We start from the raw sequence: 26,117 nt of genomic DNA on the forward strand, positions 1-26,117 counted from the left end.
AATTCATATTTAGGGTTTTCTCCTGGAGCTCAAGTTCGCCTGCAACTCATTTTCATAATTCAATTAGGATTTAAAAAGACTTGATTTAAAAATTAAAATGTTAATTATTATGTGCCTCACTGTGTACAGTATATATTCCTTACTGTATGACATGTTACTGGTATCTATTCATTTTATGTTTTAATCAACACTGAATTTCATAAATAAAATAACCCATGGTATGAAATAGAAGATGTATGTATTTATAGTTCTTGGTTTTATATTGGTCTCACTGTACACGTTCAATCCCATTATTTGTGTTATGGTTGTTTTTATCAAATGTGTTCATTTCATACAAGCTGGTCAAATATTCTTGGGCTCTTGAACAAAACTTTGAGCTTAAAAGATGGACATGTAATTGTATTGACGGAAACATATAGTGTCAAAATAGAGAAAAATAACAAATATCTCGAGAAACGGCATATGTGATGTGATCTCAATTGAACAACACAATCATTTAAAGGTTCCCTATTATGCAAAATGCACTTTTTAATGTCTTTGATACATACAGTATATCCCCAGCTAGAGATGTTTGGTTCTAAAAACATTCTGAGAATGTTACATTCATTGTTTTAGGAATTTTTTCAGCGGGAAGTTTTCTTTTGATTCCCAGAACGTTCTTCTGAAAGGTAGGATAACGTTCTCTAAAAACATTCTTAAAATGTTTGGTGATAACATTGTTAGAACATTCTGCCCTCCTGTTCTTAAAAGGTTTTCAGAGGGAAGTTTTTGTTTGGTTCCCAGAATGTTTATCCTACCTTTCAGAAGAACGAATGGTAACAAACATTTCTAGCTGGGAACTCACACATGCCACCGCAAACATGCAATATCTGCTTACAGCTTATCATGAATTAAATGCTTGTTTGATTTTTTCAAAAGGAAAATATGGGAATATCAGATTTTTTTTTAAACATCCTTTTCAAACAAATGCAACAAGTTTGTTTTTCAAAGTGCTCTAGAAATAAATCTGACGTTGACCATGACCGTGTTAATATTTGCCATAACAGGAACGTTATATAAAAAAAGAATAACATCCTGAAAACATTTTCAGAATGTTTCTTGGAGAATGTTCTTCATTTGTTATCATGTAACATTGAGGGAACGTTTTATAAAGAACATCTTTAATGTGTTACCCAACAACGTCCAAAACACATCCTTAGAATGTTGCAGGCAAAACGTTCCACCTTTGTCAACATATCACATTAAAGGAACGTTTTATAAAAAAACTCATCTCAGGCCTCAGTAACATCCTCAAGACATCCTCTGAATGTTGCAGTTAAAACGTTATGTCTTAGTTAACCTCAAACCTTATAGGAACATTATTTGAACAAATAAACATCCTAAAAAGGTTCTTTGAACATCAGATTACAACGTTTCTTTAAAACCTTATTAGAACCAATAGGTAATGTTAGCCAAAGTTGTGAGAACGTTCCCCGCTAGCTGGGTATTTAATAAACCATCTCTATTAATTACATTATTCACACTTGTGCTTATACTGTGACTTTGTAAAATGAAACAAAAATAAATGGGATATTCCATCAATATCTGCACCAGTATGAAACACATATTGATACATAGCACCAAAAAAATCCATAAATCTCACAAATCCCTTGGCTAAGGTTGTCATGTTTGACCTCCTCTTCAGCCACATCTCCACAGTATCCTCATTGTATCTATTTCCACCAGGTGCCCTCCTACTTTCTCTCGTTTCTCCATCACCTGACGGCACCCCCCATCTTCACACCTGTCCCCACTCGCCCTCATCAGCCCTGCAGTAGAAATACCAGCCCCATTTTCACCAGTCATTCTTCAGTTAATTAAGGTTGCCATGTGGCAGTTTTCAAGCCTACAGAACATGAATTAGGATCAGATTTTACTTGCATTAAATGGATATTCGTCTTGGCAAATAAGACAAAATAAACCTCAGTTGGTTTGATGGCTGCTCTCCGCACGATGACGTAGATGTTGACATAGTTTTTGTTGGCCTGGTCAGATGTTATGTTTCGCTGCATGTCCATTCAAAGTTCTTGGCAGATGATCTGAGGGGAATTTCTTGATGTTTGTTTTTAACTTTTGATGTGTGATTTTATAAAGCCCTTTGAGCTGCATGTGATGTGTGAACAGTGCTATATAAATAAACCTTTATTATTATTATTATAGTTGACCGTAGAGTCGGTAGCAGCAAGGGGTGGAAAGTTTGACTCATGATAGCTTAAAGTTGCTAGCTGCTAACTAACAAACATGGGCAAGATCACAGTTGAGCAGGTTGTATTTTGGGAAGGCTATCTCAAACATGGTTTTTAATTGGCTTGCTATCAAAAAGCCTGGCAAGGACAATGATACGGAATAATAGGAAAGTAACCAAGCAGCCACTAGCTCAGTTTTTCCACCTCAACTTTTGCACTGGAGCCTATGACCTAAGATTTTCATTGATATATCTACACTGTAGCCATGTACACAATCCTTGAATCTTGAATTTTGACCCAGCAGCATTTAAGATACTCTTTTATCTGTAGGAAGCAGGAAACTGCTGCTGGGTATGGTACCAGTTCTGGCATGCACTATTGCTAATCTATTACTTTTTAACAATATAATTTCTCCAATGCTTAGCTTACAATTTCCATCAAGACGTTCTGCCCAGGGGCATCTGCATTTTTAATCTATGCTTCTTTCATTACCTGAGTGCACTTCCCTTCTCCGTCTCTCCCATGCCTTGGACTTAATACAAGTTCTGTGTGGTATATTTTCTTAAGTTAATAAATTGCTAAACTGTCTCTATCTGCCTCCACTGTCTACAGTTTTGGCTTTCTCTTGCTCTGCTGCCCCAAAAAAAAAAACTCATGACAAATGTCGACAATGGGGAGACAAAGATTTCTAATGATCAGAGCAAAAGGTGCACAGACAGATGCTGTGCACTAACTTTAAATCCATGGCACCAAATGCCGAGCCCTCAGATAAAAGAAAATTGGCTTGCTTCTGAACTCGGATTTTGATTTTGGATCCCACCTCAGTAAATCGAAAACAGCTTTTTACCACCTTAGAAATGTTGCTAAAGTGTAACCATTTCTCTCCCAGGCAGATTTAAGAGACTTATGCACACGTTTATTACTAAAGGCTTGATTTATGCAGTGCTCTACTTTCTTCTCTTGCTAGAAGATAAAAATAAGGTACTGATCACACAAAATACAGCAGCTTGTGTACAAACCAGCAGAGATAGCACACATTTAATCTGTCCTTGCGTCCCTTCATTGGTTTAAGACCTTTTCTTCAGTTTTATTAGCTACTCTGTGGGCTAGTGCCTGAATAATTGGCAGACGTGTGCTCCATCTTTGCTGCCCCTAGATCCCTCAGGTCCTTGGACAATGGCCTTTTAATTATTCCCAGTGTGAGGACAAACACATTCAGGAAGGCAGATTTGAGTGTCTCTGGTCGTTGCCTCTGGAATAGCCTGAAAGAAAAGCTTAGGTCTTCAGAATCTATAAAAAAACGAAAACTTAGAAAGTATTTTTTCCCAATAACTTTCCTGATCTTATTTGACTTAATATGTATGAATATGTGGTATAGCCTCTTTTTACTGTGATTTGTAGATTGTATTGTTCTATTTGCATTGTAATGTTAAGCATTTTGTATTACAACTTGCACACAAAGCCCTTCGAAGAGACCCTATTATGCTTTTAGGGTTTCCCTTTCTTTTTGTGTTTTGTGCATAAATGGTCTGCTGCAAAGGCTGAAATCCCATTGGACTCCTACTTCAGTTACATAGTGACACTTGGCTATCGCTCAAACACATTGTACGTGATAAGCTAAGGGGCGGGACATCTCTAAGTGGTTGACCAACCAAAACAGAGCCGGCCAGCTAACCAATCAGAGCAGACTGGGCTCTGGTGTCAGACAGAGGGTGAAAAGAGGTGCTGCAGCAGATGCACGCAATAAAATCATGATTCCTGAAAATGAGCATGAGATGTCCTCTTTAAAAATAAATGAAGTTTAAGTGGCGAGCTTTGACACATGACAGGTAACCAGGATGCTGAAGGCGAAAACCTTCACGCCAACCTCCTCTGCTTCACTTTACATGGCATTGCATAAATATCACATCACCGATCTGCATTAGAACCGCATGTTGCCTCTGACTAATTAATTATGTCATGGAATTATATCAAACAGTTGCAACTATCTACCCTATTAGGTGTGTGTGTGTGTGCGTGTGCGTGTGCGTGTGCGTGTGCGTGTGTGTGTGTGTGTGTGTGTGTGTGTGTGTGTGTGTGTGTGTGTGTGTGTTTGTGTGTGTATTATACGCACCAGCACATACAACTGTGCATCAAAATATTTCCTAACGATGTGTGAAAGGCATATGGACACAGTGTTCACGGTGTTCCTTGAACCACCTGCTCCTCCGCTGTCTTTGGCTGACGTGGAACACATATAAAATGATTATAAGCATTATATGTGTATTGTAAGTGATGTTGCTGTCTATCATGCAATTACTTTACTAAGAAATTCATCATCTGGCTTCATTTCTTTCAACGGATGAACTGAGGAGGAGTGAAGGTGATTCTCTCAGCACTTATGGTTGAGATATTTAAATATTGTGCCGCATAACTGGCTCATTCTTTTAGTTTTCTTTAATCTGATATTCAAATAATTTATTTGAGTGTATATTTGTGGTCCCGGTTATGTACTTGTTCGTTACTGATATAAGAGTTTATATTTGCATAATGCTCAAGCTGTTGACTCTTAGGTTAGGTTGTTTGCAGAGGAAAGAGTTTGCCTAATAAACCTGCAAATGATAAAGTTAGTGTTATAATTGTAGAGGGTTTAAAGAGGCCCTATTTTGCTTTCCCTTTTCTGTAGATTGTCACATAGGTCTTTGTGGTCTGCAAAGGCTAACATTATGTTTGTTTTTGTTTGGAGCTAACTTCTTTAACATAGTGACATCGCTGCATAGCACTTGCGCTATTGGTTAGCGCTCCAACACATTTTATTTGATAAACTACTGTAAGGGGGCGGGACATCTCTAAGAGGTTATTTAAAGCACTTTTTGAACATTAAAGCATGTCAAAATGTCACAGTTCAGGCAAAGAATACAAATGTGTTATAGTGCCCCTTTAAAGAAAAAAGCTTAACTGCTTTGACTAAATCCACATTTTAATTTGCTTTCTATTCTTACATACCAGGGATGCATATTCATTTTAACTACCTTTCTGTAGTAAGATTTATTTTATTTTCCCTGAAGTTTATTGATTTTCTGAACAGCATTATATCCTTGGGCTCTATTTAACTTCCCAGCCAGAAGTTTTTTGCAATGCAGTTTTCATGAGGAATAAAATCAGCATGAATTGGTGTCCGTTTTGACATGAAATGGGTCTTGCGCTCGACCCTAATTAGGTGCTAAATCCTCAGTGAATCTGGCCTTCAGTCAGTATTGTGTGCTGTAATAACCTTGAGTTTTGAACATGTCAAGCATCATTGGCAGAGATGTTTGGCATGAACAGCCTTTATACAACAAACCAGACTGATGAAGCTTCTATACACACAGACTCCTACTCTCCAAAGCCTTTTCTTTGTCTGCGCTCCGGGGCTTTGGGAAGAGATTGACTGCTGCTGCAGCTGTTGACAGACTACATTCTCCCTGCAGCTGCTGGGAAAGCACAGAAGAAGTAATGTGACATCCTTTCTCTGGCTGCCAGAAGATGCCTGAAACTACAGAGAGCTTTTTCATCTCTTACCCTGAAACCAACAGCACCTCCCCGCAGCCTTTCCTGTCCTAACTAATGCGTTTCGGCTTCACACTTTGATCATCTCTCATGGTCGCCTATTCTTTTGAACCACAACTAATTGTTTTTTTGCCTCTGTGGACTATCCATGTTTTTCACATCGCCGTGCTTTTTCTTTGATTCCAACCACCGTGGTACCCACATTTACTTGTTTGTTGATGTATAAATCACTAATCAAAGCAATGAGAGCTGGATCTCTTGTTTATTGTTATTGCATCAATACAAATGAATAACATGTCAAGTATGAACGAGCAGGGTTCCAAGCAGAAAAGCAATTAAAGGTCCCATGTCATGCTTTTCTGGTTATTACCCGTGCCCTTGTGTGTTATGAAGGTTTTTCTGCATGTACTGTAAACGGTCTGCAGAGTAACAAACCCTCAAAGTACACCCTGTAGCGAGTAAAACTCTAACACAGAAAAGACCTGTCTATGCTGCTCCAGAACGCCTCGTTGGAGATTTCTCTTTTCCCATTTGTTTCTTCCGGGATGATGATGTCATGCGGTTCCCGGAACCAATATGGACCAATCCGCGGAGCTCCTCACACACCAGGACCTTTACAGTGTTTCCCCTACCATTGTCTTGGCCGGGCGCTGCGCCCTGCCAACGGAGCCCCGCGCCCTGCCTGAAATTCAAGGTGTTTTGTTTTTTTTTTTTTTTAGAAAAAAAAAAAGCACCAAATTGCAACTGAAGTAATCTATCTACGGTCACTTTTCACATTGAACATGTGCTCTTTTATTAAATAAACTAAACGCCTATGTTATTTATCCAATGTATGTGCATGTTTCAGTGTCCACTACTTTGCGTATTCACATTCTCCCTCCGCTGTTTCTGAAGGGCGGTGCTCCGCTCCGCTCCCCCCCCCACACACACAGGAACGCAACAACGAACGTAGCGTGCGCATTCTAAAAATAGCTCACAGATGGTGAGCAGGTACCGCGGTTTTGAACTACAGTATTGAATTTGACAGAAAACAACAATGAAACGCCAGCAGAAGAATAGTTTAATGAGTTGGGTGAAAAAAAAGACAGGAGATGTGAGTTGGTTTATTCAGTAAATTAGCTCAGGATAATTGGATGTTCTGTCTACACCTGTTGATTTGAGGCTAATGCAGGATTTGCTAGCTTGATGCTACCGGAATTTAGCGGCAGTGACTCAACAAATTTCCTCTTAAAATGTATCGTCAGCAATGTATGACAAGCAGACTGCTTGTTTAATGTTAGACTCACACCAATAGCTCAATATGATCATAACACGATTGCTTTCATATCAGAGATCAGATGAGGTGGAGCTGCCTCCAGCAATAGAGGATGAGGCAGACAGAAGCAGCAGCAGCACAGGGTTGCAGCAGGAATGTTATATGCTGTAGTCAGATGATTTAAAGGTATCAATGAAAGGAAGAAGTGTAGGCTACATGATAAGAAGGGAATACAGTTTGAATTACTTTTTAATGTCCAAATACATTTGTTACTGTACGATATCGATAACAATAATCGTCAGCTCCTCTCTCTGCTCAAGAGGATAAAAAAAATGTGGGTGCCCCGAAAAATTTTTTCGGGATACCCGAGCAGCACCCTGCCAAGGCAGTAAACCTAGGGGAAACACTGCTTTAGCGTAAATGTTCAACTAACAGGGAGTCCCATTGACTTGCATATAGCTCCCTGGTTGGTAATAAACGAGTTGGGATCGTGGAGAAATGCTCTCCGCAGACCCATTCTCACAGCGTTTACAAACCTTTGTCTTACTCAATATCAAGCCACACTTATTGGTTTTACTTCGGCTGTGAGTGTCTGTGTGTGCTCAGGTTGAGTTTCGCGCTGTCCCGCTGTATTGCCGTCTCGGAAACCACACCAGTAAGCCAGCTCAGTGAGCAGCGAGCCTCGCAACGTCCCGACCAATCAGAGCACACTGGGCTCACAGGGAGGGGGAGGGGGGGCAGGAGCTCCAACAAGCCGTGTAGGACAGAGGGTGAATACACATACTATACAGTCTGAGATGCTGTATGAGAAACCAATGTGAGTTTGGAAAATTGCACAATAAAATCTATTTTAGTAGACCTCAACAATGGAATTATGTTCAGTAGAAATGGCCATGACATGGGACCTTTAAACAACAAATATTTTGCAGATAAACAATTTTAAAAGTACAAGATGACCCAAGTTGAGATTTCCGTAGTATCCACATTTACTTGTTTGTTGATGTATAAATCAACCCAATGAAAGTTGGATCTCTTGTCTATTATTATTGCAACATTTCAAATGAATAAACTATCATTTTTAAACAAACAGGTTTCCACACAGAAAATCAAACAAAAAATGAATAATATGTATAAAAACTATTTCGAAATGTTCAAAAATATGTACTTTTGAGATAACCCATCTTGATAATTGCAGCTTTAAGCACTAACAAAAAGTCCTGTTGTGATTTAAATTCACCTTTCATTGATTTACACTCTCACATTGCACATATTTTTGGATACATGGAAGTTATTTTCATGTAGTGTTTGTTTTTTTCTTAAATATTGCTAATTATAAGGACTAACCCTGACCCTAACCCTGAAGCTGCATTCACACGATACGCGGTAAAACGGCTCTTTGCTGAAGTTGCCATTGTAGTTTAATGGAGAGACTGGACCAGACAGAAGTGCCACCATTGGATTCGCACATCGCATGAAATTGTTGCTGAGCGTTTTTCTCAAAGTTCAAGTAATTTCTACTTTGACCTCATTAACCGCTGACCTTTCGAGGCGCAATCAATCAGATGACAGCTGTATGTAGCGGCGCAAGATGGCACGCAGGGGACGTAAACTTAGAAACAAATCTTAATAGCTATTTTTCCCACAAGGCTCTGTGCCCAACCTCAAAGAGCAAATCTTGTATCATGTGAATGCAGCTTAACCCTAACCCTAACTAAGAATATTGATGTCTCAAATATAACACGTTGTTGTCATATCATCAGTTATATATCACACTATTTGGCAAAGCATAATCAAATAATGTTGCATTATGCATTTTAATCTTAAGGATTTGGTTCTTCTCTTGTTTCCATTAATCTTTGCTTGAATTACTAGCTTGTCGTACTGCTTCTAAGACTTGTTCATTTCTCTTTGCTCTTAAACAGTATGCATAAAACAAGGTCAGTATTGTATATCATAATGTGTCTCGTTTCTTTCCACAGAACAACAGGGTATTTCTAGTGTTACCTCACAATAGTCAAGACTGAGGAGAAAATGGTTGCTTTTTTAAATCCCATCATGCAATGTTTTGACACTTTAAGCCTTCATACGTATTGATGTATTATTCTAAGTGTACTCCCTTAACAGTACTTCCAGAAACCCATTCTCACAAACACAGACTCTGTACTGGCTATTCATTTCACAACTGAATGTTAAAGACTGTTATTTGTTGTGACAATCAGCTACAGTTTATTTCATGTGAGTTTGTCATGTAAGTAATATGGCGCCATATTACGTTCCTGACAAACCAATCACAAATGCTGCATGCTGTTGTGAATATTAAATCATACTTGCTTTTCTGTCAACGATGATGCTGCTTGTCCCAAGATAAATAAATAACGGTAAGCTTAAATTTACAACAGATGTCACGCAGTCTTCCCACGGCCCCTTTATTTGTTTTTACAGGAGCTCAGGTAGTGAAATAAACATGTCCCATTTAAACACGTGTCACCTTGGTCTTAATTATTTTCCTTTTGTTAAAGAATATGTTAATGAAAAGACAGCAGGTCTGTTATTGAGCCAATAAACCATAGAGAATGTTGTTGGGTAAAGTTCTTTGCATAGATCTGCAAAGAGATTTAAACATGTAAAGAATGGCTGGTTTTAAAGAGGACATTTTAAGCTAATTTCCAGCTTCATATCTGTATGTTGTGCTTCTACTGTGACATGTTAACGTGCATTAATGTTCAAAAAGCTCTTTATTTTTCTCATACTTCCTGTGCTGCAGCCCCTCTTTTCACCCTCTGTGTGAAACCAGAGCTCAGTCTGCTCTGATTGGTTAGCTGGCCGGCTCTGTTGTGATTGGTCAACAGCTCAGAGAAGCCCCTTCAGTGTTAGGATATAATAAACTTTATTTGTAAAAGTAAACTTTATGAGTATTGCACCTTTCATGCGCAAAGCAGCCCAAAGTGCTTTAAAGACAACATAACAACAATATTTAAATAATATTAAAACTTAAAGGTGGGGTAGGTAATTTTGGAGAAACCAGCTCGAGTGCGCTAGAATTTGAAAGTACACAGCCGGAAAAAATCTGCCACTTCCTCACAGAGCCCCTCCTCCAACACACACAAACGCGCACATGACCAATGAGGGCACAAAATAAGTTTGTGCACAGATGGAAGGCTGACAGGCAGGTAGGCCATCCAGTTATTTTAGCCAGGCCGGCTCAGATGATTGGTCGTGCTTTTTACAGCGCCACGGCTTCCAGAGATGATATTTTTTAATGGATTTTTTGTCAAAGCACTTCAGATAGTCATTGCTATCGGGACGTTAAGAGCATTCCATGGAATATAACAAAAAGTGTATCTCGAGCCGGTTTCTCAAACTTACCTACCCCACCTTTAATACAGAACAAGATAAAACATATACAGTGATAATATGTTAAAATAAAACAATTTAAAAAAGAAAATGTAAGATAAAAGCAAAACTGAAAAAAAAACAGTAAAACATGGACAATGACAGTAGTGAGAGTTGAAAGTTAATCCAAATTAAAAGCCATATTAAAAGTTAGGTTTTTATTTGCTTTTAAACATTTCAAGGGAATTTGCTGCTCTGAGATCCACGGAGAGGCTTGTTCCACAGGGCCGTAAAAACAGAACGCAGCCTCCCCAGATCTCTTGTGTGATACCCTTGGAATTTCTAAAAGCAGGGCACTGCAGGATCTAAGGTTTCTTGGTGGAACATACAAAGAAAGGCAGTCGCTGAGATAAGAAGGTGCTAGGTGATGTAGAGCTTTGTAAGTGAATAAAAGGACTTGTGATGCCACGTACAAACAGTGTGTGTGTTTCATAGTGATGTCTCTTTTTCAGAGAAGTAAACAAAGGAGTCCAATGGAGGCGTTTCAGACAATTGGGAGAGAAACTCTGGAGGGAACACAGGGATTTCAGCCTTTTCAGACCATTTACATGCACACAAACCTATACTGTATACACACCACAGGGAAGAGAACCCCCCAAAAGCAAAGAAGGGTCTGTTAAATTACAACTTAGCTCTAGGGCTATAAACAACTGTTGATGAAGGTAGCACCTTGTTCTACAGTACATCAGCCAATTCGTTTTTGTATCATGTCGTTCGTCTTCAAATTGATATATTTGTTAATAACCTTAAAGTCTTATATTAATCACCAGCAGCAACTGTGACTCTGGCATCATTTCACCTTTGAGTCTGTGTACGTTTAATCATCTTAAATGTGCTCCCGCAGACTCGTACTGCGGTGGAAACAACCACAGAAGACAAATGTGGTAATTTACTAGCTGTATGTATTTCTATCTGTCTGTCTGTGGCATTAAAGCAACCATCTTTATTATAAAACTAAAACAGAATCTAAATGTAAACCTAAACCATTAAAGCATATTCTATACACTACAATGTCCTCTAGATAATTCAAAGCACTTTAAGGGACTCACTGTTTCACTTTGAAGGGAGAATAAATGAAGCCAACGGATTTGCCCCCTTTGTGGATACATTAAAAGACTGCAGCCTGCTTGCTTGCACCACAATTATCATTCTTCTGTGTCTGTAAACAAAATCATTAGAGGGCCGTTGTAGACGTCTGTAGTCGGTGTAATAGGGCCACTGATTACTTGTTTTGGTGTTAGCAAAGACATCAGCCTTGGAAGAGTATTGGCATTAGTGCTGGGTGGAACCAGGCCTGATCAATTTCCTGTTAATGGGTTCTCCGCCCCTCTCTTCTCCTCTTATTTCTTTATTCCTCTCTGCTGTCTGCTGAGCTTGCACTTCTGCATCTTTGCAGGAAAAGATAATGAACAGGAGCTAAACTGGCTCGCACCAACCTTTAAAGGTCACCTAATATCTTGGCAAACAGCCAGAGAACATTATAAGCAATACTAACGTACTTTTAATTTGGTGGCGTCGGGTCGGTCCACTGAGAATCGGAGCATTATGAACCTTATTTCACTGGGTGATCATCATTTGAAACTGTATTTGTTATGACTAATGTGCCCGCTCAAATTCATGAAAGAAAATATGAGCCTTTTTTCTTGTGAGAATAGTATCCAGGGAGTATCGTTTTTCACGTGTTGACTGGTTATTTTCTTTGAGAAATGAGAACCTGTAGTTTTGCGCTCTTGCTTGCTATGTGTGTGTCACGAACACACACACATACACACACAAAAACTCACAGCAAGAAACAGGTGTAATCTGTGACGGTGGGATCAGTACACTACATACTTGCTATTCATGGTGTCAAGAGTTTGATAAAATCCCAGCTACACTTCAAGTTCAACGTTTGAGGGTTTTTCTTTTCCATTAGTTTTTTTTATCAGCTTCATTTTTTTCCTTCTTTTGAAACCTGACTTTTCATATCTTACAGGTGTACATGACACCGTAGCTGTTTTCCCCAGCCGTCTTTACGGTGTGATGTGTGGAGCGCCCTGGGCTTCTGTAAGGAGATATTGTTGGTGATACATGAACAGCAGCGAGCAGCAGCGGCTCTGAGCTCCTGCAGTGTTTGTCCGCAGGGGGAAGACAGATGAGGTTGACTCCGGGGTCATCAGCTTCTCCCGGGGAGGACGGAGCTGATCATTCTGCTCCTGTGCCGCTCCGATTGCATCACAATGCCAAAACCATGAGGCGGAGCAACATGAACGCCCCACTGTTCTGCCTGCAGGACGGTAACTACGAACTTTTGTGGACTGGTTGTATAATAAACATGAATATAAACATGTAATACATTTATTTATAGATAAGAATCACTTCTTCTCTGTCATGATTCCAAAAAAAATAACCCAGTGGTGTAAAAAAAGAGATGTGCAGAAAAAGGTGTTCATGACTAACTGGTTTTTATTTTTTCTTTGATCAACAGTAAGGTTCAGAAAATCAATCACACACTGACAAACTCTGCCATGGGTCAGTTAAGGTTGACTGTTTCCTTTTGAAGCACAAAATAATTCTAAAATTACAACAATTATTCTTTTAAAAAACAACAAATGCTATGCTACTGCTTTGGAAAATGTAAACTTTAATATAACCTTTTTTTCATAATCGTATGACTTTCAACTTACAAGGAAGAGGTGTTAACTGTTTGAACATTGGCAAAACTCTGCTTATCTCAGTATAGAAGAAGAAATACAGCTACTTTTTATACTTTTGATCATAACATATCCCTTTCGGCCTATGACTCCTGCTAACACCAAGTCTGTGATTGGTTTTAACACAGTTTCATACAGCAGGGAAGGATGAGACGTTTCAAGGTTACCATCTGGACCTTAGCGGCACAAGTTGTGCTTTTAGGGTGGTCTGCAAACCAGATAAAGAGCAGACCAACGCAGCGCGGCTAACTCAGACCTCCAGACTCTTGCCAAGGGCGTGTACTCAGTGATTTTGAGTCCTTTATGCAGAAAGTTTGCATGTTTGTGATAAAATATTCACAGGCAAGTATCATTTTTCAAATAACATAATTTCCACGACGATACTAAAAAAAAATCTGTGTGCATTATAAATGATACTTATAGGAGACATGTGCATTGAATATCTCTATGTCTATGTATGTGCATATGTGCTCATGCTCTAAAGACATCCCATTGAACGCCTGCATTCAGTCTTGTCTTCAGATGTGTTAGAAGCATTAAGGAAATGTTCCATCTTGTCAGACTGTCTTTGTGACTTTTACAGAAAAGTGAGTCAGGATCCGCCCGAAACCCAAAGCCCACGTGTCAAACGGTCACTGCGGTTACAGAGTGAGGTTCGTGACTAACAGCCGTGCATTCAGCTGCACACAAAGCCGTGCACTTTACCTTCGGTCGGAAATTGATCATAAAAAGCATGTTCCTGTAGAATATTCATAACATCTCCGCTGCTCAAAATAAAGATGCTGCATATGTCCTGGCAATGATTAGACGTAAGCCTCTAATGTGCAGTAGATCCAACCAAACTTCTAGGCACAAAAGTGATTTTTTAACATTGCAATTACTGGGTTGCCGTAGATATATTTGCACGGGGATCAGACCTAACTCATCTTTATGACCGGTTCAATATAATTATCCTTTTAATATAACATCTGCATTAGATAACACCCCATTGTGCACAGGTGAGAAATAAATAACTAACATTGCAACTGTAGGAATTCTGACAAGTAGTTTGAAAGAATAAGAAAAAAACATGTTTTGCTTCTTACAATATTCCTTTGTGCTCCATATTTTGTGAAGAAAGACGTATAAGACAGGTAGTATAGAAAAAAATAACAATGTTGGTCAATGCTTGCTCTTGGAGCCAGCCTCCCTTTCCTTCCTGCACCTTTATGCGCTTCAGTGTTGGCTTCATTTTTCAACACAGGCGGTAACCGCTCGATTAGTAGCAGTACTTTAATACCTTTTCTGTAACTAATTGGAAGCCAGTGTTAAAGTTTCAAAAACAGGAGTAATGTGCCCTGTTCTCTTAGTCCGGGATAAACCTCCAGCAGCAGCGTTATGAACGAGCTGCAGCCGCCTAATGGTCCCTTTGGGAAGACCAGTTAATAGGCCATTACAATAATCCAACCTACTGGAAATTACAGCATGGGTGAGCTTTTCTTCGTCATTTTGGGACACCGAACCATTGATTCTGGATGTATTTTTAACAAGGTAGTAGTATTTCCTTTGGGATGGCTGTTGAAATTGAGACCTTAGTCTGTAGGGAAGCAGAGAGACATGTCGGCTTCGTTTCACATGTTGGCGGGGAGCTTCTCAGACATCAGCGACACATCAGCCTCCGACCTCCCTTCGGGTCGTCACTGTCCTGAGAGCCAGCGGTCCTGTCAGCGACACGGCTCCTGGGAGGACAGCAGGCAGATAAATTGTCCAAACTTTTTACCAACCTGACAGTTATCAGAAACTCCAAGGTGGAAAATAGTCAATGACAGCTCGATGATGAGTGTAGCGGAAGAAAATGTCACTTCCTGCACCCAGCAGAGCTCGACAGCAGCATTTCAAAAAGCTATTTCACTTAAAATCTCAAAACAAAATTCTTAAATGTCAAATCATTAAAACGTCACATGTATCAGGGTGCCAGTACAGCGTAGAAATAAAGACTAATTGCTGCATTTGGATAACCTTTGGTCAAATTAAATCCTGCTAAGATCCTGTATATTGCATAAATTATAACTGTACACTATCAGGGATACATGGGAAGAATAACAAAGCACACAAATCACTGGAAAAGATTAGAGTCAATTGCAGATAATAATAATAATACATTTCATTTCAAATCGCTTTTTCAGGTGCTCAAAGACGCTTTACAGTGGTGATAAAACGAGTTAAAATAGATTAACAAATATTAAAACAGCAGCACAACATAATTCACAAATTAAAGCCAATCCGAAGAGGTGTGTTTTGAAAGTGGGGGGGTCGGTGCGGTCTCTGAAGTGTTGTGGAAGGGAGTTCCAGAGGGTGGGGGCAGCGATGGAGAAGGCTCTGTCCCCCCAGGTTTGGAGCTTGGTTTGTGTGGGGATAGAGAGGACGTTCGCTTCTGATGAACGAAAGCTGCGGGGAGGGGTGTAGTGGTGGATCAGGCCGGTACAGATACTGTATATTTATCTCATGTTGACCATCTTTAATTTAGTTTGGGTCTAGAACAAAGGCCCATAACCTAGTTTATAAATGTGCTCATTTCACTACCAATTGTTGGCTGTATAGAGACTTTTAGTGTGTGGTTTTTTATTTAAATTACTCTGAGAATACTTTTATCCAGGACTAAAAAGACTCATTAGAAGTCCTTTTTCTTTTCCATATGATAGTTATAGAAGTTCAATCAATGTCCTTTCATCTATCGAGCTGAAAGCTGTTCAAAGGCCGGCCTAGCAGAGAATATGAGAGCATGTGTTCCAGAAAGACAAAGGCTGTCAAATGAATGGCAGCAGAGGCATGGGGAACCAAAACAAAAAGGGAAATCATTTATAAGCTATTATTATAATGGCTGGATTTGATGTCCTTTGTACTTTGTAGTTCCTTATCATTGCTAGTTTCTAGTGCTTTAGAGAGGTCTCTTTTATTAAAATAAGCTACATGATGAAATCAGAATCAGAAATACTTTAATTGTCCTGGGGGAATTGGGTTTCATGACAGTTGTTCCATTTTAGATTAAAACGAAACAAAAAAGATTTAAAAGATTAAATAAATGTTTTTTTTTAATGTAAACATAAGGAGTTAAAGTGTGCACAATAAGACATATTAATATAGGATTTTAAAAGAAATGTTAAATAAAAAAAGAATAAAATATAATCTAGACTAAAAATAGAATTCAAATAATAAAATATGACAAACTCAATATTTGACAAAAAGAATAAAATATGACTTAAACAAAAAATATTATCAAAGAATAAAATATCATATAAACTACAATTAAAATAATTAAATATTATGTAAAGTAAAAATGAATGAAAAAACTATATAATATTAAATAAATAAAATAATGTAAAAATAATATGATATTATATAAACACACAAAGTTAAAGGTGGGGTAGGTACTTTTGGAGAAACCAGCTCGAGTGCGCTAGAATTTGAAAATACACAACCGGAACAAATCCGCCACTTCCTTAGAGAGCCTCTCCTCCAACACACACGAACGTGCACATGACCAATGAGGGCACGAGATAAGTTTGTGCACAGATGGAAGGCTGACAGGCAGGTAGGCCATCCAGTTACTTTAGCCGGGCCGGCTCAGATGATTGGTCGTGCTTTTTACAGTACCACGGCTTCCACAGATGATATTTTTTATGGATTTGATGTCAAAGCACTTCAGATATTCATTGCTATCGGGATGTTAAGAGCATTCCATGGAATATAACAACAAGGGTATCTCGGGCCGGTTTCTCAAACTTACCTACCCCACCTTTAAGTGCCAGCACATGACTCAAGTGTACACTTAACCAGCTCTGTTTGAATGATATAAGACTGCTATTTTTAAGAGTTTAATGGGATGTGAGTGTTCTGAACTAAGTGGTTTAAATGCTTCATCTGTCATTCATACCAACAGGTTCCTCCCCCTCCTTTAACTCCTAAGTACTCTCAATATAACCCAGCGATTATAAGAGTCCTGTACTGCATCAAAGTCCACAGACGCTTGTTGAAATCTCTTCGACACCCGCGCTTTGCTGAGCATTCACCCTGGATCCGGGCCCTTATCTTTGTTCCCAAACCTCTCTCACAAACTGTTGACTTAGTGTCATCCTCTAAAGACACTGAGGTCTTTAAGCGCTCACACTTTAGAGTAAACAAGAAAAATATACAAAAACGACTCTGAACTTTTGGTGGTTTTTTCTGCTGAGAGCTGTTGGTTTTATGTGACTGTTGTTTACTCTGAGAAATAAACGGCTGCCTTTATATGACACACACACACACACACACACACACACACACACACACACACACACACACACACACACACACACACACACACACACACACACACACACACACACACACACACACACACACACACACACACACACACACACACACACACACACACACACACACACACACACACACACACACACACACACACACACACACACACACACACACACACACACACACACACACACACACACACACACACACACACACACACACACACACACACACACATCCAACCTTTAGGAACAATTTTAGTGTTCGTGTTTGCAAAAAAAAGTACTCCAATTTAATACTTTTGTAAATGTAGCTATACTACATTTAAAAATGCTTTCTTAAAAGGAAAAGGTTTGCTTTTAAAATCGTTTGGTATCAAAATGTACTCAATTTCAAAAAATGAAGTACCCATTAAGCGTTATGGCCCGTGTCTTAATATCTATTAAATTACTGGAGTATTATTGGATGAACAAATATGTAATATGTGATGTACTTTTACATTTAGCAAAGGTGGAGCTCATTTCAATAGTTTGTATGCTGCTCTTGGATATTTGAACCCCTAATTATATGTTATTGTTGATGTTTTTGTTGATTTAAATTGTGTTTTAGCTCGTCATTTGCATCTGTAAAGTACCTAGTAACTAAAGCTGTCAGATAAATGTAGTCAAGTAAAAAGTAAGATATAATATAGAAGTATTAAGTAGCGTTAAAAGAAAATACTCAGGTAAAGAGCCTCACATCGTAAATTCAATACTTGAGTAACTGTACTTCCTTCCACCACTGTGTGTTGGCGATCACCACAATTTGGGGTTCAATATGTCAGCCAAGGACACTTCAAAAAGGACAGGAGAGACTGGGGATCAGACGCCTGAATAATGGACAGCCCCCTGAGCCAGAGGCAGAAGAAGCTCTATTAGCAGCAGCAGTAGTACCAGGAGTAGGAACACAGGGCATGATGGATTACCACATTAAATACTCAAGCCCCAGGTTCACTGTCTGTCAGCTTCTTTTAATTTACGTATTGTCAATTTGCATCACTGAAGACCAATATACATATTCAAGGTGCTGTTGCATCTTTGGACCTCTTTGGACCGTTTTGTGAGAAAGAAATCTTACTAGTAAGTGTGACGTAAATGATCATTTGTTATCAGAATCAGAAACGGGTTTATTGCCGTTCAGACATTCGAGGGATTTGACTTGATGTCATGGTGCATACATAAAATATAAAACAATTTTAAAAAGTACATATACGAACTATATTAAGAACACTGTAATACAAATATAGTAAGATAGCAATAAAATAAAATAAAGCAGTAATTTACAACGAAATAGAAAATGTTTACACCAACTTTTACAATTTCCATCTTCCAGTTGAGGATTAGAGATGTGAAGCTAATGGCTGAAAATGTATAGTTTTGGTGTGATAAGGTAACAAAAAAAACTTGGATATTAGGGAAACATTTCTGTCTTTGTCGGATATAATATCACAAATACAATTATTGTGATGACATGTTCAACTGAAACTAACTAAAAGCGGTGTTTGAATGTAATATTAAGTGATTATCTGCCATAGAGTTAAAGGTGGTGGACTGTAACCTGTAAAATCCATAGATTTAGGAGGTCCCCTAGTGGCCGTTAGCTGTAAAAATCCATAGATTAGCCGCACCGTTATATAAGCCGCAGCGTCGAAAAATGGGAAAAAAGGCGCGGCTTATAGTCCGAAAATTACGGTAATCTCAATATTTCTTGATAAATGTCAATGCACAGGATTTTGTACTTTATTCTTCTAATCTACTCCGTAAAGAATGGAATACTTTTTATTTCTAGTATTTATGTCACTAGCTAGTTAAATTAATATAATTCCCACAACAAAGAAGTGGGATGTTTTTTTATGAGGTTAATGCACACTTTATGGATTAACCTATGTTATTAATGATATAACTACTTCTCTTTAAAACATGTCTATATCCATAGCCAAACCTGCAGCATTGTAGTTCTATGTTTTTATGTTAGATTTTTTTCATCCAGTGCGAATTTCACAGTACATGTGTTACACAAATGAGTCACCTCTGAACCATCCATCCATCCATCTTCTCCCGCTTATCCGTGGTCGGGTCGCGGAGGTAGCAGTTCCAGCAGAGAGCCCCAAACTTTCCTTTCCCTGGCCACATCAACCAGCTCTGACTGGGGGATCCCAAGGCGCTCCCAGGCCAGCGAAGAGATATAATCCCTCCACCTGGTCCTAGGTCTACCCCTTGGTCTCTTCCCAGCTGGACGTGCCTGAAACACCTCCCTAGGGAGGCGCCCAGGTGGCATCCTAACTAGGTGCCCGAACCACCTCAACTGGCTGCTTTCGACGCGAAGGAGGAGCGGTTCAACTCCGAGTCCCTCCCGGATGACTGAACTTCTCACCTTATCCCTAAGGGAGACACCAGCCACCCTGCGGAGGAAACCCATCTCGGCCGCTTGTACCCGCAATCTCGTTCTTTCGGTCATGACCCATCCTTCATGACCATAGGTGAGGGTAGGAACGAAAATGGCGCGGTAGACAGAGAGCTTTGCCTTCTGGCTCAGCTCTCTTTTCGTCCCAACGGTGCGGTAAAGCGACCGCAGTACCGCTCCCGCTGCTCCGATTCTCCGACCCATCTCACGCTCCATTGTTCCCTCACTCGAGAACAAGACCCCGAGATACTTGAACTCCTTCACTTGGGGTAAGGACTCATTCCCTACTTGGATTGGACAGTCCACCTCTGAACCAACATCTATAAATGTGTTATTTTTCAAGACTTTTGTGCTTCATGGTTTTCCTTTTATTTATTCTTTAAAGGCAATAATGCATCATTTACAGTATATTATATTAACATAGTGACAACAGAGAACTAGACTCGCAGCAGAGTTGATTTTTCTTTAATCAAAGCCTTTATTTTCCTGCATAGAGACATCGAATTGAAAGAAGAAAGTATCAAATCAAGTTTGTTCTGTTTTGGTTGAAATTGAGTCCAATTTTCATAAAGATATCTGACTCCCATTGTGCTTTTTGTACACTCCTATTAGAGCCATTTGTCAGTGTTGCTTTAATCAACGCACACAACACATTCAAAATTCGACACCCTTTATGATTTCCGCGCAGCACAAAAGCAAACGCCCCGTGGTGCATTAACATCTACGAGTGTGAAGAATGCAAACAAATAGGTGTGGGAGAAGAGTGTGAAGTTGTATTCAAATAATATGAATCATTTCAAGCTTTTCACACCCGGAAGGGAAGGCATCCAAATGTTCAGAAATATATAAAAAAAACAACATCTGGACATCTCTACTCTGCTGAAATGAATAATAGATCTGCTGGCACATTCAGAGAGACTGGCACAGTGGTCTCCCTCTGTTAACTTCAACAATGGAAATGTGCCTATATTCTCTTAAATTCACAAGCTCTAAAAGCCATTTATGGCACTGCAGAAGTGACTGGAATACTTTTTTATTGAAATGCGCAACCTTCGTTTAGCACTAGCCGGCCTAATACTTCACATGGAGCCATGTAATGGGAGCAAAATGAAGGGCAAAGTGTTCCCAAAGGCCTCTAGTTCAAGTTAACTTTCCGGCGTGTTGACATTTTGCACTAATGAAAATGTAGCCTGAGAAAAGTATGGCGTACAAAAGCGCTGTCAGGAACTGTTTCAAGGGTAGAGGTTTATGTCCGGTTCCCCGTGAAGGAATCCCAGGAATAATAAATGTTCATTTATAATTAAGGACTTCACTACTGCAATATAATTTGCTCAAATGACTGTGAAGCATTAGAAGCAGCATGGGTGGGTGAACTCAAATAACCCCTTTACTACAGATACAAATCATCACTTAGTTTGGTAAAAGGCCGTTAATATTATTCCTATAAAAACCAATGTATTCTTCTAACAACTATTGTACGTGTAATCAAAGCCTAAGATATCTTCTTCTTCTTCTGTGCCACATCTGCAACCATCAGAGCAGACTGGGCTCTGGTTTCAGAAGGAAATGAAGATGAATATGAGCATAATGAGGCCCTTTTAAGAAAAATAACAACAATGAGACACATAATTGCATGTTTCTTCTTACAATGAAAAAGGACACTTATGTCTATTTTGAGTTATGCCCACTTAAACCAACATGCTGCAGTTCACCAGAGAGCACCTAGTGGATATTGATGCACATTTGAATAAACTCCCATCAAATAAGATAGGATGAAATTAGATCCTGGGGGAAATTGTTCTGCAGCAATTGCAGCACAAAGTATGAATAAATGCAAACACTAGAGAGTATCAATGAAGGGTAAAAAACGAATTTACACATAAAGCACCAAAATAAAACAAGTAATCAGGAAGGACCAAAGATATCAGAATCAAAATTGTAAACCTTCTTGGAAATAAAACAATTGCCAAGAAGGTTTACACATTATTGATTTGCTTTGTTGTGTAATGGTGCACACAATTACGTTTTAAAAAGAGCAAAAACAAATGTTATAAAATCATTAAAAAAAAAAAAGTAAGTAGGAATGTTTTCAATAAATATAAAAAAACAACAGTCAAAATATGAGAAATTACTCTGAAAGGTCAAATAAGTGCAGTATATTAGAATTTAAAGTTGAGCGCTTTGCGGTTTAAGACTGATAAACATAACTTTAAAATAAAAAATAGAGTCAATGTGCAGAGTTACCTTTGAGATATCTACGAGAAGTGGCATGAATAGAATATGAAATCTTAAGGCAGGACAGTTAAGAGTAAGTTAGTTTAAAAAGTAATGTCCCATTATTGCACATCCCGGCTCTTAGTCTGCCCCAATTCAGAGAGTTGTAATGAACTGTCATCTACGGAGAGACAGTAATCCGGAGAGAAATACCAAGATTTAAACAAATAGAGCAGAACACTGCAGGCCTGATGGAGAAAGGACTCCTATTGCGTCATGTTTTTAAAAACTGCAGTACCGATCTATCCTAGGAAACTATTTAATCTTATTTTATTGTATTTACACTTTCAACTCAGAAGCTACTCCCAGTATTTATACAGTAGCGTGTCTACTAACAGTGTTGCACAGAAGCTTTCCAGCCTATTGCATCATACAAATGTGTCGCTGGAAGCCTCATCCAACACAGTGCACACGATGACACCTGCTGATGAGTTATGTTTTCACTTTCCAGCATACAAACCATGACACGTTGCTTGACTCACCTAAAAAAGCTACTGCTGTAACCAACGAGGGTTGTCACAAAATATATGATCAGAGCGAGGACACAAATCTTGCAGTGTTTACCCCCGCTGACAACCAAGATGACTGAACAATACCTCGACTAGTGTTTCAACCAACTGCACAAATCAAAGAGTACAGCGTCTTCCAGCCGCCTCCGAGCCTCTGATTCACTCAATGACTCACCCGGAGGCTTCAGCCCTGATGCTGCTGACGCTCTCAGTGGGCAACATGCTCCCTGAACACAAGGATTTCACTTGTTATGCAATCTGCACAAGGACTTTACACAAACTTATGGTAATTACGGTCTCTAAAATGGACTTTCATTAAGAAGAAGAAGAAGACATTGTATTGATCCAACAAGGGCTAATTCAGTCTTTCACCCTGTTAGAAGATTTCAGACGGACAACTAACGTTTGAAATGTTTATTAACAGCAGCATATGGCTTTATTATGGCAACTTGGCTCCGGCCCCCATCAACCACTGCAATAAGCGTAGTTTTTCAAATAAATTCAGCCAATTTTAGTTGATAAAAAAAAGAACAGTAACTTATTTACAGTAGGTAGGACGCTTGTAATATACCCTTCCCTTTTCACCTTATTATAATCAATCTGTGGCTTTTGTTTTAAGGAGTGAGCTGCCAACAAATTGAATAAAACCCTATGGAAAGCTTAGGTATCAAGCAAAATGTACCTTTGATTGATTTGCCTAACTTATAACTTAACTTATGAGGCAATATAAATCACCTCTAGTGAGGGGCTCAGACCTTCTTACGTTTTTCTGTATGCGGCCGGCCCTCAGTGAAAAAGTTTGGACAGCTCTGACATAGACCATTGAGGAGTGATGATTCAATAACTATCCCCAGAGCCTACAGGTGGATGCTGGGCTAGAGGTGGGGCATAAGCAGCTATAGAAGCAGGGCAGAAAAGTGTTGGTGAGGCAGAGGGAGAAATTGAAAGCTTAAATAAAGCACCAGATTTGGGAGAATTTGCTTGGTTGGTGGTATAAATGTCACATGTATTATTGGTGCTGGAGTTGACTGCCTGAACAAGCTTGCAGACTTAGCTCTATATGTAAACAGTACACATTATTGTTATAGCCCTTGTACATTACTTTGTTATGTTCCTACCTTGATTCTTGACATTTAATTTCTTTCTTTTTCTTTTTATGATTTGAAATGTATTTTTCATAGACCGATTCTGCCATAATATTTGAGGTTTTTGATTGCAAACTATGTATTGGTCTAATTTATTATAGTGATATTTTCTTTTTAAATTATGCTCCCACTTCGCTTTTTTGTACCTTGTCTTTGTACATGTTATGTATACATATTTAATACATTCAATAAATACAAGTAAAATCAGGAGTTCATGTAAAGTTCTACGCCATGAAGTAATGTAAGCTATCCTATAATGTATGCCGGGACCTCATGACCATTCTTCCTCCAGCCACAACAAAATGGAGAAACATTTCATGACTACTGAATTTAAGATGCCATTCCAAATTCACCAACTAAGAGATCATGAAAAGAAAACACACAAATCCGCTTCCAATAATAGTCAAATATGATCCTCTTTTGGGTGTCATTCTCCAATAAATCCTTATCTTTTCATGTGTGTGTTTGTACTTGAAAAATGTCCTCAGGAAAGTCTAAGTCAGATTCATGAATACTGAATAGTCCTCGACTGCATTCTAATGATGAATCCCATTGTCCTCACAAATTGAAAGTGCATGGCAGTTGATCCTACTTAGCATAAACGACACACCAATCACAGAAAAGGGCATGAGACTGCAAGGCTGAGTGCAAACCAGAGATGCAAACACAGAAACAGAGAAAGAAAAATCGACAGAAATTTGTCAAGAATGCCTAAACAAAAGCACAAGAAGGCGGAGAAAAACACTCCAAAGGTGAAGAAATAATACATTTTTCTGAAGTGGAAATACTTCTGCTGGATGTGAACAACAAACAAGCTGTCATATTTAGAAGTGTCAGCAAGCTTATAAAATCCGTGGTTTATCACCTCATATTAAATAATGAGTTTTCCAATAAACTCAATTGGTGTGAATTGAAGTGTTTATTTATTTGAATACAGTATTGCTTCTGAAACTGAAACAGATAAAATAATTATGGAAGTGATACTGCACAAGCAATATTGTGATTTAAATCCCAACTGTATAAATTAATACAAACAAAATATTCTTCACACTCGTGGCACTACTGGGGGTTTGTTTTTGTGCGGAAATCGTAAAGGGTGTGCGGACCAATTTTTGTTTTTTGGGGGGGGGGGTGCTAGTGGAGCCTTGCAGCGGTGAAACCGTGCCGCGCCACACTAATTGGTGCTCCCTCCGCAAAATGAGGCCCCCTCCGCGAGGTTAGGCCCCCTCCGCGAGGTGAGGTCCCCTCCGCGAGGTGAGGTCCCCTCCACGAGGTGAGGTTCCCTCCACGAGGTGAGGCCCCCTCCGCGAGGTGAGGTCCCCTCCGCGAGGTGAGGTCCCCTCCGCGAGGTGAGGTCCCCTCCGCGAGGTGAGGCCCCACGCAGTCTGCGGCGTGATCTGACTGTAGGTAGGGACAGCCCTGTGTGCATTGATTAAAGCAACACTGAAAAATAGCTCTAATAGGAGTGTACAAAAAGCCAGATGGGATTCACAGATCTTTATGAGAATCGGACTCAATTTCAACCAAAAACAGAACTGTTAGAAAAATATCACTCGTCACTGCCTTGAGCTTCAATAATCAAGATACATGTATTTATCATCCTTGCAAGAATGGAAGTAGTCATCACATACAGAGCATTAATAGTTCCTGAACAGTGTCCTTCACATGCTTTATATACAAGAGAGGGAGTTACAGTCACAAGATGCAGAATACCGGTTCAAAGCAGTATTCTATGTTTGGTTCAGATTAGCTCCACGTCAGAAATGATCATGCTTGTCATATGTCTATCTCCATCGAGGCTGAATCATCATGTTAATCACATAGCTATCGTATGCCTAAAACAGTCCTGATGCTCTTCTAGGTAATCATTCATCATGTTACGTACACAGCTACAGTAGGGCCATGTGTACTCTGATATTGGAAGAGTACATTCAGTATTTTCCCAACAAGAACAAACTTGCTTTGATACTTTCTTCTTTTGATTCAACGTCTCAATGTGTGATGTAATTATGTTACTGAAGTACTTCAACTGAGGCTTCTCAGGCAAGGGGGAGTTTGTGGGAGAGAACTTCGGGATTTTAGCCACCATTAACGTGCACAAGATAAATAATAAAATGCACTACAGCAAAGGGAAAAACCCAAAAAGCTACCCTTTAAATGAGAATAAAGCCCGAATAAGAACACATGGTTGAATGTCAGAATCTCTGTGAATAATGCGTATTGGGGTTTTAATGAATATATTTATTTTTTTAAACCGGTTAGTTTAATCCAAAAGAAGGGAACTGAGATAAACCAACATCAATTTTAATGATCTGTTCCCACAGAAAATACTAAAAAGATGAGAAATTATTTTCCCA

The sequence above is a fragment of the Notothenia rossii genome (genome assembly GCF_949606895.1).
Source record: "Notothenia rossii genome assembly, chromosome: 2".
NCBI lineage: Eukaryota > Metazoa > Chordata > Actinopteri > Perciformes > Nototheniidae > Notothenia > Notothenia rossii.